The sequence below is a fragment of the Herpailurus yagouaroundi genome, unplaced genomic scaffold (genome assembly GCF_014898765.1).
Source record: "Herpailurus yagouaroundi ecotype Mexico unplaced genomic scaffold, PumYag 100, whole genome shotgun sequence".
NCBI lineage: Eukaryota > Metazoa > Chordata > Mammalia > Carnivora > Felidae > Herpailurus > Herpailurus yagouaroundi.
Genome location: NW_024412391.1, coordinates 23,559,224 through 23,569,507, shown reverse-complemented (window position 1 = coordinate 23,569,507; position 10,284 = coordinate 23,559,224). Strand labels below are relative to the sequence as shown.

The following is a 10,284-nucleotide window of genomic DNA, read 5'->3' as shown; positions in this document are numbered from 1 at the left end:
ACTTGTATAATTTCCTGACAAATGTGTAAGGACAATCATTTCAAAAAAGCCTGTTTAACCACTTGATGAGAAGTGTGCTTTCTGTTTTCCTACAAAAACTTTAGAAGTCAGAGAACGATTTTTGTGTGTTTTAACTGTCGAAAAGCTTCCAAAATCCACAAAACTATTTTAAAATTGGTCATATCTTACCGTTTTCACTCTTGCCACCGAAGACTGGTTTTGGCATTTAGCCAGAACAAATTCGTGGGGGCAGATGCTATTGGTTGGAAGAAGAGAATAAAACAAAATAGAAAACAGAACCCAAAGTGACAAAGACCCCTCCTTGACCAAACTGTGGTCGGATTCCTCTGAGCCTGCTTCTTGACGAGGCTTCCTCCTTGGCCTGACTTTAGCAAGCATCCTACTAAATCAGTTTAGTGAGAATCCCTCCCCTTGATATTTGATCAAACTCCTCATCCCTTGTCCTTGGCATTAAATATTTGGCCTCCCTTTAGCAGGAATCCTGGTAAGCCTGCTTTAACAAGAATTCCCCACCCTTGATTTCTGAGTAATTTTCTATTGCTGTCTGCCTTTGCTATATTCAGAGTTCAACTCAACTTCTCTCCCTATTGTAATAGTCTTGCACAAAGCCTTCCTTGCCATTTTTAACAAGTGTCGGAACGATTTTTCTTTAACAAGGGATATGAGTAGGAATTAAGACTAGAAAAAAACATCAGGAATTTAAAGGTCCCAAAACTACAAATGCTCATCCAAATAAATATTCCCTAAACAACCTTTGAAGGTTATTTGAACCTTAAAATTACTGTTTTCTAATATTTACTATTTAAAAAAAAATCACTTACCTATGATGTCTTCGTATTTCTGCACATTCCACTGCCATCCCGAGTATGACAACACTTGCTGGTATAACTCTCGCACACTTTTTGCAATTAACCATTTTCACCTCTTGTCTAAAAATATAACAAAAAAATTACATTCAGTTACATGTATGCAAAAGTATCTGTGCATGATTACAATAAAGAAAAGAAGAAAGAAAAAAAAGCAGTTAAGTAAGGATGAACAAATAAAATCATTTTTTCTTTAAAAAGTTTCTTTTGTTGGGGCACCTGGGTGCCTCAGTCAGTTGAGCATCTGACTCTTGATTTCAGCTCAGGTCATAATCTCATGGTTGTGGGATTGAGCCCTGTGTCAGCTTTGTGCTGAGTGTAGAGCCTGCTAGGGATTCTCTCTCTCTCTCTCTCTGTCTCTCTCTCTCTCTCTCTGCCCCTCTCTCCCCATTTGCATTCTCTCTCTCTTAAAAAAACTTTTTTTTTGTTAACTAGACTTATTGTGGCGATCATTTTGCAATATATAAGAGCTTTGAATCATTCTGTTGTACACCTGAAACTGTTATATGTTATATATATGTTAACATATAACTTAATGTTATATGTTAATGTTAATGTTATATGTCAATCATGCCTTGGTAAAAAAGTTGATTTGTCTATTTAAACAAATGGATATGAGTAGCTTATGACTCGGGCGAGTCGTTAAACGTCTCCAAGCTTCACTTTTCACCTCTCATTTCCCCACAAATCGGAGCCCCTGAGTGGTTCATGGCAAGTACGACATCGACTGAGGCTTTGCGTTTTACAGGAATAATTTGAGCAAATTTTGTATCCTATTTACTTTACGTTTTAAGTTTTGCTTTAACATAAAAGAAAATAAGGCTTTAAATAACTGACCACGGAGAAAATCCACCATGTTTCTTCTGTGTCTTAGAGAGCACTCTGGCACCCTGCTATCCACCACGATTTGAAGAGCCAGGCACGAGACACATGCTGTGTAAGTGTAGGAAACGGAAGCAAACAATAGGCAACACCCGCTCTCTTACAAAAGCGCTTCTCACTTTCAAGTCACATACTTAATACATGAACATATACTTCTTGCAAAAACTCAAGTTAGCTGCTTTTTACCCCATTCCCTTACCAGAGATAACCACTGTAAACAATTTAGCATTACGTCAGATTAAAACATTTTTTAATGTTTATTTATTTTGAGAGAGAGAGAAAGGGAGAGAGAGAACACAAGGAGGGGAGTGGGAGACGGGGAGAGAGAGAGAGAGAGAGAGAGAGAGAGAGAGAGAGAGAGAATCCCAAGCAGGATGCAGTGCTCACACCCATGAATGATGAGATCATGACCTAAGCCAAAATCAAGAGTTGGGCACTCAACCGACTGAGCCAGCCAGGCGTCCCACTTCAGATGTTTTTTTAATTAATTATATATGTATACATAATTGACTTCCCCTTATAAATAGCACACTGAACACTACTGACTAATACAAAGCTTTTTTTTTCTCTTAGTCTTTCTGAAAGAACAGTGTACTGTAATACAGTGTCCTTCTAAAGTCTAAACTGCTTTACCTCACTTTGGTTTTCAATCCACATTTATGACCTAAAATTCACATTCCACAGCAATAGGCAGATGAATTTAAGGAGTAAATATTAACCCTGGCAGAAACTGTATACTAACTTCTAATTTTGTACGCTGTGGTATCTAAATTTAAAAATAGGAATACTATCATATCTCTAATTTTATTTAACAATGTAATGAGAAGCTTAAGTGGATCTTTTCAAAATGAGATCTTAATTGCCTTTGTAGCTTCCCCTTGCTCTCGGTAATGACAAATCCATTATTCCAAAGGCAGCAAAGATCGTGGAACTAGAGTTGTAGTCCTGCTTTAAAACTGCCTGAAATTCTGTCCTGGGATTGTCTCTTTCCACTTTTCCTTAAGGCTGTATTTTAAAATATTTATTGGACTTTAAAATTGGCTACATTGCCTTGGAAATCTGGAACCCAGAGATATCAGCCCCCAAAGAAAGAGGAAATGAGCATCTGAGTGAGAAGTAATGTACATGAACTGGGGCCTCTGTTGTGTAAATAGTGGTCTTGCTTGACCAGGCTTGGATTCAGATTTATCCTGTCCTTTTTGTTGTTCCTTAAATTTAGCAAGACAAACATTTCCCCCAGCTATACCCTAAATCGTATCGAGCAGGTCAATTTGATTTGAGGTCATAGAAGGCAACGCAGTCATAATAGGTTTTTGCAAATGTACTGCATTATGTTTTGTGACCACTGAGGGTTCTCAGACCAGCTAATTCATTACATTTGTCATCAAGTTGAAGGAATTCTTTAGGAGCTTTAGAATGTTTAGGGGCATTTTTTTGAAGAAAATAATAATCTTTTTATAACAAATATTCTGATTTAAAAAACATCCTTGCATCTATTTTTTTAAATAAGACTCTAAATTTTTGCTTTACGATATATCCCTAGAAGGGGATGCTCTGTTCTTCATAATGTAAGACCCCATTGCGTTCATGCTGTTCGAGAGGAAGAATCTGAGTAGTAGACTGATTCGTCTCTTCTCCTGCTTAAACATGCCTTGCTCATACTCTCCTCTCTGAAGTCATGTTCATTGCCAGCATCTGCAGTGGCACAGCCCGTAAAACCTGCACGGTCCTCATGACAGCAGCCAGGACGCAGGGCAAGAGACATAGATAATTGTGTCTCAGAGGCCTGGATGGTGTCAATCATTAGAACAGGTGTTTAGAGCCCCCGGTTATGCTGTAGCAGCACTGAACAGTTCCCAGGGACAGTGGCACCCAGGTGCTCTTTAATACATTTAGTGTTTGTTTGTGTTTGTGCGATGTGGGGTCACCTGAAGTACAGGGTCCAGGGAAATGCTTAGTTAAGTATGCTGTTGCATAAAAGCCACTCCTTGTTTCCAAATAAAGAAAAATGACAATTTTAACTTATAGTTTTCAAGCAATATTTAACTTAAAGAATTTTGTCAATAACTGTATGTGTGTGGAGGCACAAGGAATTTAAATTCTTTGTTTGCTTTTATTTGTGATGACTGATGCCTCCTGTATATGTTTACCCTTTTGAAATGATTACCAGGAATTCATAAAGGGTTCTCTTGATAGAAACAGATATATAACAACTTATGCACACATGTGAGTTAGCATAAAAGAAAAAGCCATTGTGAATTCAAGCACCAGATGGATTCTATATGAAACCTCATCCCATACATGACTGATTTTGGAATGATACAACTACCTAAAATGTAGTGACCCATTCCAATTTCTTTGCTAGAGCTCCGGTTTTCATAGGATGTGTTGTAGTCTTTGGTGCTATTATTCAGGACACATAATCTCATTATCTGTTAAATTGATCAAAACATTAAGACTAGTGTTTTGTATTACTACACATTTTTATGAAAGCAGAATAAATTTAAATAATATTATGGTTATACATGGCCCGTGTTGATGGCATTTGTGGCTGGTTTGTAGAAAAATTCATACTCAGGGCAAAAAATCAACTCCTTCTCTGTTAATATATTCCTGCTTGTTAATCTTGCGGGAATCTTGGCATATTCACTCAGGGCAGGGAAGCTGAGGGTAAGTGAATGGATACAGGGGTCCAGGAGTCAGAGGCCTTGGTATTTAGCTCTGGGTCTGCCACCAGTTACGATTTGTTCCCAGTCACCGGTCTCATAAACTCCTCTGGTAAAGTAGTTTTCTGGCTGATCCCCCAAGTAACCTGAATAACCAGGTTGTGTGGGAAGGGACTTGAGGAGTATGCAGTCAAGCTGAGTAATAAGGAAATAAAAATAAAAAAAAAAATTCTGCGTGATGTGCTGAGGTGCCAGGGAAATCAGTCAGAGTACAGGCCATAATCTGCCATCATTATCAGACGTTCTTGTCTATGAAAGCAGAAAAAAAGAAAAAACCTTCCTCAGTTTAGAAAGGTCACATCTATTATCTGTGGCAATGTTGCTAAGAATCCAGTCTGGACGTATGGAGCTGTCTTCTTACATGTAAGCCAGTTTGTTTCTTTCATACCTTATCATAATCACCTCCACTGGGCGTAAGATGGATATAGCATTACCCAGTTGGAAGACAGATTCAAAAGCTGGTAGGAAATGTTCACCTTTTGGAAATGATGTAGGAAAATACAACAGTAACTATGCCCTCTGGCAGTTCAACAATTATACATTTCCTTTTGTTAAAGTAGAGACAGTCAGTAAAAATGACTTCGTAGCACCCCAAGGAAAATAAGTTAATCAGAAACAGTGTGGGTCTACTGACAACTGGAGAAATGCAGAGGGATATAAGAGAGATCCAGGCACTGTGCTTCTAATCTGTTAAAGCCACAGATGTAACCATGGGGCCATGATAGCTGAAGAAGCTTCCTTAAATTAGCACAGATACATAGAGCATGAGTGCTTTACACACACGCGCGCGCACACACACACACACACACACACGTCAGACAGTAAGGATGAACATTTATGGAGCACTGCTGCATGCCAAGTGTTGGGCTAAGCACTCAGACTAGTTCTTTGAAGAAGGTTCCCTTATCCCCACTTCACAGATTAGGGCACTGAAATTTAGGAAGACAACCCACCTGCCTGGGAACACAATGCTAATGAACTGTCAAGTTGCAATTCAAAATCCAAGTCTGTTTGCCTCTAGATCTCTAGACCTTAACATTTATAGGATACCGGTTCTAGGTGTGCTTTCCAGAGAACCTGTACCTAAAATGACATTTCCATCACTTGCCATAGTCCTTAGCTTTCTTTATTTTTCCTTTCACTCCATTTACCACTACTATGTGCTAATGTGATACCAGATACTTTACGTGATTACATATATTATTATGTACTGTTTACTGTTATTGTATATGTATTGTTAATTCCTACCTCTTCTACTCTGTCTGCCTCCATACTTTGTCTGCTGCTGACCTCCTGGGCTTTGACCAGTGCCTGGCACAGTGTGAGTGCCAATACATGTTGGATACAACTGCAAATAGCAATTTGTTCAAATGAGTGTCGCTGTAGTTCTATTTTCTTTCATAATTGGATATTTTTTCTTTAGCCATGATTTGTATTAATTTTAGCTGCTGCAGATTTTTTTTAACTTACTAACTTTACTTTTAATGTTAATAGAAGATTAGATGATGGACACCAGGAAGAAGAATAAATGTCGGATAAAATATGTGAGACATATTTTAAAAACAGAAGTTGAAAATTTTTGCCCCAAGTGGGAGCTCATAAGCTGACATCAGTTCAAAACATTTCACAGCAAGAGCAAGAAAATGAGTAATTGGGCTTTGACCAGAGACATGGAAGGTCACTTTACTGGGAAATGCTTTGTAAAAACTTTTATCAGAAAATTGCTTTATCATTTCAAAGTCTGAAGTGTTCCCCTTTAGCTTCTAGGTTCCAATTCAGAAATAACTCTCTCATCTTGCCATTCAGCAAAGGTATTTGCTTTACAGCTTTCATTTATGTTGCCAGAAAGACTTTTTTTGAAACGCTTTGTGCTGTAGCTTCCGTACTTTTCAAGGTGATGAAACCAACCAGAAAGCACCTCTTTGTGTTTTCAACAGTATTGGAATTAGCCTCAAGAAAATTTAATAATTCAGGTACACTATAAATCCATGAATGATAATTGTTTTCATTTACTGCTCTGCCCTTGCCCTGAACTTTTAAACTGGTCTGACTCACATAACCCTAAGTCCCCTGGGAAATAAAAGCCATTCTATTTGCAGTGTATGCCTTGGACCTCATCTCTCTGCTCCCCCCACCCCCTATGCCCTAACTCCCACCTACCGTCCCCACTGAGCATGAGTTCTGCTGACCCCTTTTGCTTTGTTAAAAAGGAAAGCTTTTTCTAGTTTCAGGCTCACCTTTGGCTTTGAAGATTGAGTGACTTAAAGGAATCTGGACTTTGGGTATCCTCTGTGTAGACTTGGCTCATATTCAATGTCAGGTCTCTCCTAAGTTTAGTAGTCTGAACACAATACAGTGCCCCTGGTTGGTTCAGCTCCCAAGATCCAGACTTTCCATTGTGTCCAACCAGCGCCCATTTGGTTCCTCTCTGAGGAGTGTTAGGTAACTATTGAACTGGTAGGTTTGTATTTTTACCCCACATACAGAGCTGTTCATCTGCAAAAGGCCAGGCAGTAGTCTTTCTGATGTGAAAAAAGTTCAAGCCATAAAACAAGCCAGCTGCTGCAAGAATGTAATATCTGTGATCACACAGAGGTCTGTTTACAGCTAGAGAATGTGACTCATTTTCTAATCCTGTGAAGTGCGTGGGACTGCATGGCAAAGCAGGGATGTATAGTTGCTGAATTGAATTCATCAGAGCTGATGCTCAGTATTGCCAAGAGATGGCAGATGTGAGCGTTTCTCTTTAGTTCAAACCGTATTTTCACAGTTTAGCTATGACATAGTCCTTGAGCTTTCTCTGCTCTAGTTTGGGCATAAAAATCAGCTCAGCCAATGTTCATTCTCTGCATGCAATTCAGAGAGAATGAGTGCTTAAGAAGAAGCACTACTGACGTCTGTCAAGGGTATGCCACCTCACTCTATGAAACGTAGAGCAAGGTGGGTCTTCTCCTGGTTCCCGCTTGTATCGCAACAAGGCTTGAGGTGAATTCCACAAGGTCGCACACTGTGAAGGAACAGATTTTCAAAACTTACGAAGCATGCCCGTCAGAAAGAAAGGCCACATGGCAGTCTGTCTTTTATTATCTCTGCGAGAGCCTGGTGAGGTCAAAGCTCTGCAGGACCCCCCACGAGTATATGTTGTAGAAAAGAAACATTGCCCCTCTGTACTTGCTCTCCCGAAAGGGTGACTATGAGAGCAGTCTCACCATTGTGAGGATCTGGAGTCCGCTTGGGTGGTAGGCAAGCAGAGGTTTGGTGCTGGTTGCTCATAAGTGCTCTCTGGGAGAGCCAGGCGCCTGGGGCTCAAAGAGCTCAAGGCTTCCAAGGTGTAGTTCCTGATGCGGGCGGAGGAAGCCCTACCAATCACATAGAAAGCGGAGTTCGGTTTCATTCTTCGCACCGACTGCCCAAAGCCTTGGATAGTTCATTGTCCAGGGAACCCAAGAGTGTCTCAGTGATTGTCAGACAATCTGGAGTGTTGCATCAGACCACCTGTTTGGGAACATTAGTGATCATGCTATTTTAACTACGCTTAAGAGGTGATTAACAGAATGGTCAGACTTACAAAAGATTGCACAACACAGGTAAATGGTTTTTGTGTGGGGAGGGGAGGGGGTAGTTCTGTACTTTCTATTGTTGTATACCATGTACAGAAGCCGGGACAGGGAAATCACTGTGTGAGTTTGATTTGAGTTTTTCTTTGAACTAAATGTGGATATAGATGGAAAGACGGTAACTGGGATACACAGGTAATTGCTGCCACGGCGGATGGAGCAACTGTGTGGCTCCCAGATGATAAGGTATCCGAAAGGTGAGTATAGCACATGTTTGGGGTTTGTATCTATTTTTTCTGACCAAACTGTGGCATGCTCCAGTCAGTCATCATCACACACAAAGAATATTGCTCAAAACTTTTTGATCACAAATAACGACAAACTAACTTAAACTAGCTTGCCTCAAAAGTGGAAATGTTTATCCAGCAGCCAAATTAAAGGTAGGACTTCTGAGAATATAGGAATCCAGGACTGAACATCACAGGCACTATCTTTCTCTCTCTTTTCGCTGTGTTTTCCTCAGCAGCCTTCTTTACACATGAAGGCGTGGCTGCCCATAGATTCAGAACTCACAGCATCCCAGCTTTCCCACCACAGGAAAAGAAATCTGTTTTTCTTAGTTCTGTTTTTTTTTAATGTTTATTCACTTATTGATACAGAGAGAGACAGAGAGAGAGAGAACGCTTGCACACACACGTGCACATGAACAGAGGAGGGGCAGAGAGAGAATCCCAAGCAGGCTCCCTGCTTTCAGCGCAGAGCCCAATGTGGGGGCTCAAACCCATGAACCGTGAGATCACGTTCTGAGCCAATATCAAGAGTTGGACGCTTAACCAACTCAACCACCTAGGTGCTCCATCCTACTTCTAATTTTTAAAACCTCAAGGAAGCTTGAGTTTTGTGCCTGTATGGCTAGGGCACCAAGATCATATAATGGCAGTGGTAACCCTGGAAAAAATACAGGTAAACTGTAAGGTGGAGGCGTGGAGGGTAAAACAATGGGTGCTCTCAGCAGGAGGGGGGGCTCTGCAAAGAAACCTCTGTATAAGAGGTTTATACAGTATACTTAACTTTGACTCAGTGGTAATGTTACTTAGTCTACCTGAGTCCATAAATTAAAGATTAATCTGCACAGAGGACAAAGCCCCTGAAGAGGGGGGTTTCCAATGCGGGCATTCCTTCTATCGAGAGGGCTTTTCCTCTCCTGTTTTAAGCAACACAACTTCAAGGGTTAAATTTTTCTGCATGGTTTTGCTTTCCTAATTTTGTCATTTTGCTGGGTAGCCACTACTTTAATTGTATTTTCCTGGGAATTCATTTAAATGTACATGAACTCAATTTATGCTTTTCAAAAAGTGTTTCAAAACAAACTTCAATCATGTGTTTACATGTAGATAGTTTTGTTAGGAGTTCCTGAAGTTAGGCAACACCTTACCACAGAAGAAGTAAACTGCAGATTTATTTATTTATGGCACAAATTTTTGGAATATCAGGCTTTAAAAAATACTGATGCAAGTGTTTTGTTAAATATGTCTAACTTTTAAGTTAATGTCTTAATTAGTAAAATGGAAGACGCAGCCCATGTTCAATGCTGTAACACTCAATTATTTTAGTAGCAAGAGGAATGCGTACTGGGTAATTTTAAATGAGATATATATACATCAGGGAAAAATCATTGTAGACTGCTAAAATCAGTCTAGACAAGGCAACATTTGTACCAGTTACTAAAAATTCTGGACAAAGCCATATTTATACCAATTACTAAATTTCATGTGTTTGGGAGACTGTGAGTAGAGGCTAGCATCAGAAGTGTTTGGTATTAATTAGACACACATCATAGCTTTTCCAACAAACTCTGGACAGCCTGCCTAACTAAACTCTGAATGGTATGGATTTATCTCATAAGATGCAGGAATAAGCTTGGTTTTAGCAACATGAAGGCTAAGTTTATGAGTACTTAGACTCAAAACAAAACGGATTGCATTAATTAAAATCACCACGACCCACTGTTTCCAAAACAACTGACTCATGGTCTCTGTCTCTTCATCCCCCTCCTCACACCATGTCTCTTTCTTTAATTTTAGTGAATGTGCATTAAAACTAATTTAATGAGGGGCGCCTGGGTGGCGCAGTCGGTTAAGCGTCCGACTTCAGCCAGGTCACGATCTCGCGGTCCGTGAGTTCGAGCCCCGCGTCGGGCTCTGGGCTGGTGGCTCGGAGCCTGGAGCCTGT

General features: G+C 40.1%; 1 long non-coding RNA gene across 1 annotated transcript in view; it reads right to left on the bottom strand.

Moving 5' to 3' along the window:
* Positions 1–488: 488 nt before the first annotated feature.
* Positions 489–10,284, bottom strand: part of LOC121028422 (uncharacterized) — a 207,003-nt gene continuing 197,207 nt past the window's right edge. Inside the window, exon 3 of the long non-coding RNA XR_005789220.1 lies at positions 489–950. This is a non-coding gene — a long non-coding RNA (uncharacterized LOC121028422). The remainder of the gene's footprint in view (positions 951–10,284) is intronic.